We start from the raw sequence: 7432 nt of genomic DNA on the forward strand, positions 1-7432 counted from the left end.
AAAAACAGACACATAGACCAATGGAATAGAATAGAAACCCCAGAACTAGACCCACAAACGTATGGCCAACTCATCTTTGACAAAGCAGGAAAGAACATCCAATGGAAAAAAGACAGTGTCTTTAACAAATGGTGCTGGGAGAACTGGACAGCAACATGCAGAAGGTTGAAACCTGACCACTTTCTCACACCATTCACAAAAATAAACTCAAAATGGATAAAGGACCTGAATGTGAGACAGGAAACCATCAAAACCTTAGAGGAGAAAGCAGGAAAAGACCTCTCTGACCTCAGCCGTAGCAATCTCTTACTCGGCACATCCCCAAAGGCAAGGGAATTAAAAGCAAAAGTGAATTACTGGGACCTTATGAAGATAAAAAGCTTCTGCACAGCAAAGGAAACAACCAACAAAACTAAAAGGCAACCAACGGAATGGGAAAAGATATTTGCAAATGACACATCGGACAAAGGGCTAGTATCCAAAATCTATAAAGAGCTCATCAAACTCCACACCCGAAAAACAAATAACCCAGTGAAGAAATGGGCAGAAAACATGAATAGACACTTCTCTAAAGAAGACATCCGGATGGCCAACAGGCACATGAAAAGATGTTCAACGTCGCTCCTTATCAGGGAAATACAAATCAAAACCACACTCAGATACCACCTCACGCCAGTCAGAGTGGCCAAAATGAAGAAATCAGGGGACTATAGATGCTGGAGAGGATGTGGAGAAACAGGAACCCTCTTGCACTGTTGGTGGGAATGCAAATTGGTGCAGCCGCTCTGGAAAGCGGTGTGGAGGTTCCTCAGAAAATTAAAAATAGACCTACCCTATGACCCAGCAATAGCACTGCTAGGAATTTATCCAAGGGATACAGGAGTACTGATGCATAGGGGCACTTGTACTCCAATGTTTATAGCAGCACTCTCAACAATAGCCAAATTATGGAAAGAGCCTAAATGTCCATCAACTGATGAATGGATAAAGAAATTGTGGTTTATATACACAATGGAATACTACGTGGCAATGAGAAAAAATGAAATATGGCCTTTTGTAGCAACATGGATGGAACTGGAGAGTGTGATGCTAAGTGAAATAAGCCATACAGAGAAAGACAGATACCATATGGTTTCACTCTTATGTGGATCCTGAGAAACGTAACAGAAATCCATGGGGGAGGGGAAGGAAAAAAAAAAAAAAAGAGGTTAGAGTGGGAGAGAGCCAAAGCATAAGAGACTGTTAAAAACTGAGAACAAACTGAGGGTTGATGGGGGGTGGGAGGGAGGGCAGGGTGGGTGATGGATATTGAGGAGGGCACCTTTTGGGATGAGCACTGGGTGTTGTATGGAAACCAATTTGACAGTAAATTTCATATATTAAAAAATAAAAAAATAAAAAAAAACTGCCTAATAGTCTAAAAATTAAAGACTTCTTTTGGTTGAACAAGCTTTTTATATACCAAATTATAAAGTATCATGGTTATGGTAGATATTTTGATTCATTCTCAACTTTACCTGGATTTGTGTATTCTGATTTGTCTTCTTACTATTGCTTTAGCTGAAATGTACACACCAGTAACACACATTTTGCCAGAGTTGGAAAAAAAAATAAGAAGGTTAAATCTTACTCTTGTAAGTCCTTCAAAGAAAGGAAAGTTGTGGTGACAATGTTGACCTTTGCCTGAGACCTATGCTTGGAAACCAGAAAAGGTTAAGACACACTCCCAATCATTTGTGTTCAGAGAAACTGAAAAAGACTACCCTTCCCATGCATACTCTAAGAAAAAAACCACCTCTACCACTCCTCAATCACATCTTTGTTTTATGAAACACCAAATGATTCCTATGCACATTAAAGTGTGAGAAGAACTCACCTGAAAGACCTTATCCTTAGTATCTGGGAAACAAACTCCTAGTGACATGTAAGGTGTGACATTTCTTTCCCTGCTTCTACTTGTGGCCAGTGTACTTAAAAGGATAAAACTATATTCCAAAAACAGAAGAAATTCACTGGACAAAATGCCTGCATAGGAATCATTTGGTGATTTTGTTAAAATGTAGATTTTTGATTTAGGAAGTTTGAAGTAGGGCCCCAGATTTTGCATTTTTTTTAAGTATGCTCTCTGTCCAAGGTATGGCTTGAACTTACAACCCCAAAATCAAGAGTAGCATGCACTGATGACTACGCCAGCCAGGTGCCCCACATTCTACATTTTTAACAAGCTCCATGTTGATACTAATGCTGGTGGTCTACAGGCACCAGAGAGGTTTTAGATCATGGCCTAAGGTAAAGGTAGAGTATGTTAAGAGAAGGAGCAGAACTATTAAGTATTTGGAAAAGAAAATCAAAGGCTGCCATTAGTTTCAAGAATTCTCTACTGCAACATCAAGTAGTTACACACAAGGGAATAAACTTGATTATGATTTATGTAAGCTACTGGTCATTTTTCCCCCTACAATTGTTATGTTACCTTAATTCTGAAAACTTTAAGAGACAGGGAGCCTCAAAACCATGTTGAAGACCTACTGGGGGCTGAGTTTCCTCGAGTAGCCTTATTTGATATAATCACCTTACAAAACATTACTGTTGGTATTTGTTTCACTTCTTGAGTGAGTCAAAGCCAAATATATTATGTTCTCTAGCATGCTATGGTGGGGTTCCTCTAGTATGTGGTAGGGTTCCTAGACTCATGAGATCACTTACTCTTTTAAATAAAATTGATCTACCAATATGTTTGTTATTGTTGGAACACTGATAAAATTGGGAAAATATTCTGGAATAAATAAAAGATAAACACTCATTTTTACTAAAATGTCTTTAAAAAAAAACCTCAGTTTTACTTCACATATTTTTGGAATGAATAAAGTGACAAAATGAATCTCAGAAAGAATTAAAGATTGATATTCTGACTTACAATTTAATTTACTTATTTGGATCTTCATAAGGTATATCAATATTAAAGTATGGACAGTCAAGTGAAGGAATTAATCACTTTAAATTTTACCATTTCCTTTCCATTAATTGAAGATAATGGTTAAATGAATGGTTTCTAATTTTCTTCTATGGTGTTTTGAGTTTTATGATATACATTTCAGAGATCACCTTAAAATGAACATTATGTTTATGATTAAAATACTTTAATGCTACAGATATTATTTATACACTTTAAACATTATACACTCTTGGGTTTCTCTGGGTAAAAAAATTCTAAATAGTATTCTGGAGACACATAGATTAATAGATTTTCTATGTTGGTCTAGCACATTTGGGAAAGAACGCATTTAAAAATAATAAATCCCTATTTTTAGTATTATACAGGCACCCTATTATAGAAATCACAATTCAGAACAAATTGCAACAAATTCAATGATGATTTAGGGATATACAACTCTAATAAAAGTGTCACCAGCTAGACCTCAAGACCTGAACTTTATTGCCCACCTGCATGTACTGCACAACCTCTGTCCTATATTTTTTCATAAATTCTTCTTTCTGGCTTACTTCTTAACACAGGCAAATGAAACCTGAAACTGTCCTGACAGGACCTCCAGCCATCCCAGACCACCCAGACCAGTTTGAGCTTAACCCCAGACTGGCACCTGCACAGACCATGGAGTGACATCTGGAATGACCAACAATTCCCTCTTCCTCATTATAATAATAAAATCTCTACCCAAGGAGAGGCACCAGCCCCATTTATATAACATACGATGTATGTATAGGCATGTTTCCTTAAGGTGCATGCATGACCTCATGCCCACCTCTACAAAGGATGACAAGGCTTCCCTATTTAAATATTCATCCTAACCCTAAACAAAAGGTACTCATTCACCCTTTCTCAGGAAGTCAAGGCTTTGGAAATTATTCCCAGTGATCTCCTTATTTGCCTCAAATAAAATTTACTTTGTGTGACAACCCTACCTGGTGTATCTGTGACTCACCAAGGAGTGAACTCACATTGGTTCAGTTACAAAAGCACAACAGGATTTCTTTTTTCTAAAAAGGTATTCTAAAAACAGTATTAATGTCTTCATCTAACTTTATAAAAACTCTCACAAAACATCAAAATATTACTTTATGTTTGACAAAATTATAACTCATTGCCTTTGGGAGTTTTAATCTTCCTACTCATTACTGTTTTCCTATTGAAATATTTTCAAACTTTAAAACTTCTCTTTTTCATTGTTTTTACAAAGTATCCTGTATGTCACTTCTCATTCACATGAATAATATAGGTTTGCACAAAACTTTGCATGCTAAATTTCAACTCAGAACTTCCTTCCAGTTTTATATGTAGGTCAGTCAGAAAGACCTCCAGTTCACCTGAAAATTTTTCAGAGACTGTAAAATGAGGGGAAAAAAAAGGAGAGAGAATCAATTTTAAGTACAAGAATGTGGACCATCCCTTGATATCAGTGCCCAACACTGACATAACACTCATCAAATTCATCTTGGGCATATGAACCAAGTGGATCTAGTCTCTCACTTTTCTCATCATTTATTGATGAGTTGAATGAATAGTAGGTTAATCTTATGAATGACAGAGATAAGCTGGATTTCTTTCAAAGTGATCTTTAGTGATCTATTTGAAAAATAGATGTAAATCTGTGATTAGAATATGGGAGAAATTAACTAAGTGGGAAACCAACAAAAGAAAGGAAATGGCTTGAGAAATAGGAGAAATTTAGTACAAATAGGAAGTCTTATAACAAATTAAAATTTGGAAATGCCATTTGAAATCAAAATTTGGATTTTCTTTAACATTATGTATTTTCAAAGAAGTAAATGTCAATTTTGATTGTGTTGAAATATATTTAGAACATGTTTCTAGCTTCTCCAGTGTTGACATGAGTAGTTGGAAGAATTCTTGCGACTTCCCAGGTATACAAAGAGGGATTTTAAAGGCCATTTTTTAGGATTTCCATTACTTATGAGAATCATGGGAAACATCTCCTCATTTTCAAACACTAATTAATGAGTGCCTCAAATATCAACTGCTTTTAAAAGTATGTAAACAATAAGTGATCTAGATTTAAAGATTATGTTGTTCCTACATGTAAAACAGGATTCAGGGCAGATATTCATGTTTGTCTTCCACTCTCGTTAAATTTCTTTAGTGGGGTGTTTCTTCTCCTATCTTTGAATAAAAACTCATGCAGCTTTTTAAAGTTTTTCAGCTCACTCACTCTTAAATAAAAGAAAGTACTCTAACAAAATGCAGCCCTTTTTTTAAAAAAATAACTTTCATTAATTAAAAATGAACTTCATGACAGTTGCTTCTGGCCAAGATGGAGTTAACAGAAACTAAGTTTACCTTCCCACTTGAAACAAATGACTGGGAAAAATATATAAAACAATGGTTGTAAAGACACGAGGCATCAGGCAATGAAGGACAGTAATATTTGAAAGACAAGAACAAATGAAGTGATAAAAAATAAATTTCAATTCATACTGACAAAGATTAACTCAAAGATTAACTCAAAGTGGATCATAAGTTTTTTTTTATTAAAAAAAATTTTTTTTTCAACATTTATTCATTTTTTTTTTGAGAGACAGAGAGAGAGCACAAGCAGGGAAGGGGCAGAGAAAGGGGAAGACACGGAATCCGAAGCAGGCTCCAGGCTCTGAGCTGTGAGTACAGAGCCCTATGCAGGGCTTGAACTCATGAAATGCGAGATCATGACCTGAGCCGAAGTTGGATGCTTACCCGACTGAGCCACCCAGGTGACCCTGAAAGTGGATCATAAGTTAATGTAAATACTAAAACTGTAGAACTTTTAGGGAAAACAAAAGACAAAAATTGTTGTGACCTTGAGTTAGGCAAAGATTTCTTAGATATAATACCAAAACCAAGGATCAGTGAAATATCAAAATGATAATTTGAACTTTATCACAATTAAAAACTTCTGCTCTTCAAAAGACTTCGTTAAAGAATGAAAAGACCAGCTGCAGACAGAGACAATATTTTGTAAATCATATATCAGAAAAAAAGATTTGTATGTAGAATACACAAAGAACTTGGAAAATTCAATAGGAAAACAAGCAACTCAATTCAAAAAGAAATAGGCAGAAGACTGAACAGACAATTTACCATGGAAGGTATATAGATGGCATATAAAGTCATGAAAAAACACTATGACAAACAAGATACATGGATAGAGGCTAGATTCATGAAAACAGGCTCAACAACATTTGTCACTAGGAAAATGAAAATTAAAACAATGAGATACTCTATATACATAATAGAATAGATAAAACTTAGAAGACTGATTATACTAAGCGTTATGAAAAGACAGAACAGCTAGAATTCTCACACAGTACAGGTGGGAACAATACTTTGGAAAACAGTTTGGAAAGTTCCTAAGAAGTTAAACATGCACTTTCCATATGATTGAGCCATTCCATTCTTAGATATTTTTCTAAGAAAAAGTTAAAAATAAGTCAATGCAGGGGTGCCTGGGTGGCTCAGTTGGTTAAGTGTCTGACTCTTGATTTCAGTTCATGTCCTGATCTCACAGTCCCTGGGATCAAGCCCCACATCAAGCTCCACACTGACAGCACAGAGCCTGCTTGGGATTCTCTCTCTATTTCTCTCTCTCTCAGCCCTCTCTCTGCCCCTTCCCCACTCATGTGCACACATAATGGAATACTACTTAGCAATTAAAAGGAATAAACTGTTGATAAAATGCAACAACATGGACAAGTCTCAAGATAATCATATTGAGTGAAATGGACTAGACTAAAACAGTGTGTGATTCCATTTATATAAAACTCTAGAAAATGCAAACTAATTTAAAATGACAAAAAGAGGAACAGTGGTTGCCTGGGACCAATAAAGGAGGGAGTGGTAGAAAGAAGAGACAACAAAGAAACATGAGAAAACTGTAGGGAGTGATGGATATTTTTATTATCTTGAGTGTACTGACAGTTCATGGGTGTGTGCTTACATTAAAACTTAATAAATTGTAAACTTCACATGAATGTGCAGTTGATTGGATGTCAATTATATCTCAAAACTGTTGAAACAGTGACAATTTTAAGATGTGTTTCTGGTTTCAATTCACAATGTTCTAAACATTCCATTTCCTTCAAACATATTCACCACTATTATCTTCATTTAAGGAAATATGATTCCATCTCTGTTTAAACAGCGAGGCCTGATAACCTTTGAGGAAGAAGATAGTAAGTTTCTTCTTTTTTTTTTTTTTTAACTTAGTAGCTAATATGTATTTTTTTTAGTTTCACATTTTTATTTAAATTCCAGTTAGTTAACATACAGTGTAATATTAGTTTCAGATGTAGAATTTAGTGATTCATCATTTTTATATAACACCTAGTGCTCTTCAAAACAAGTGCCATCAACCATTTAACCCCTCTCTCTGCTCACTCCCGTCCAGCAACCATGAGTTTGTTTTCTACAGTTAAGAAA

Source organism: Panthera uncia, chromosome C2 (assembly GCF_023721935.1).
Source record: "Panthera uncia isolate 11264 chromosome C2, Puncia_PCG_1.0, whole genome shotgun sequence".
Taxonomy (NCBI): domain Eukaryota; kingdom Metazoa; phylum Chordata; class Mammalia; order Carnivora; family Felidae; genus Panthera; species Panthera uncia.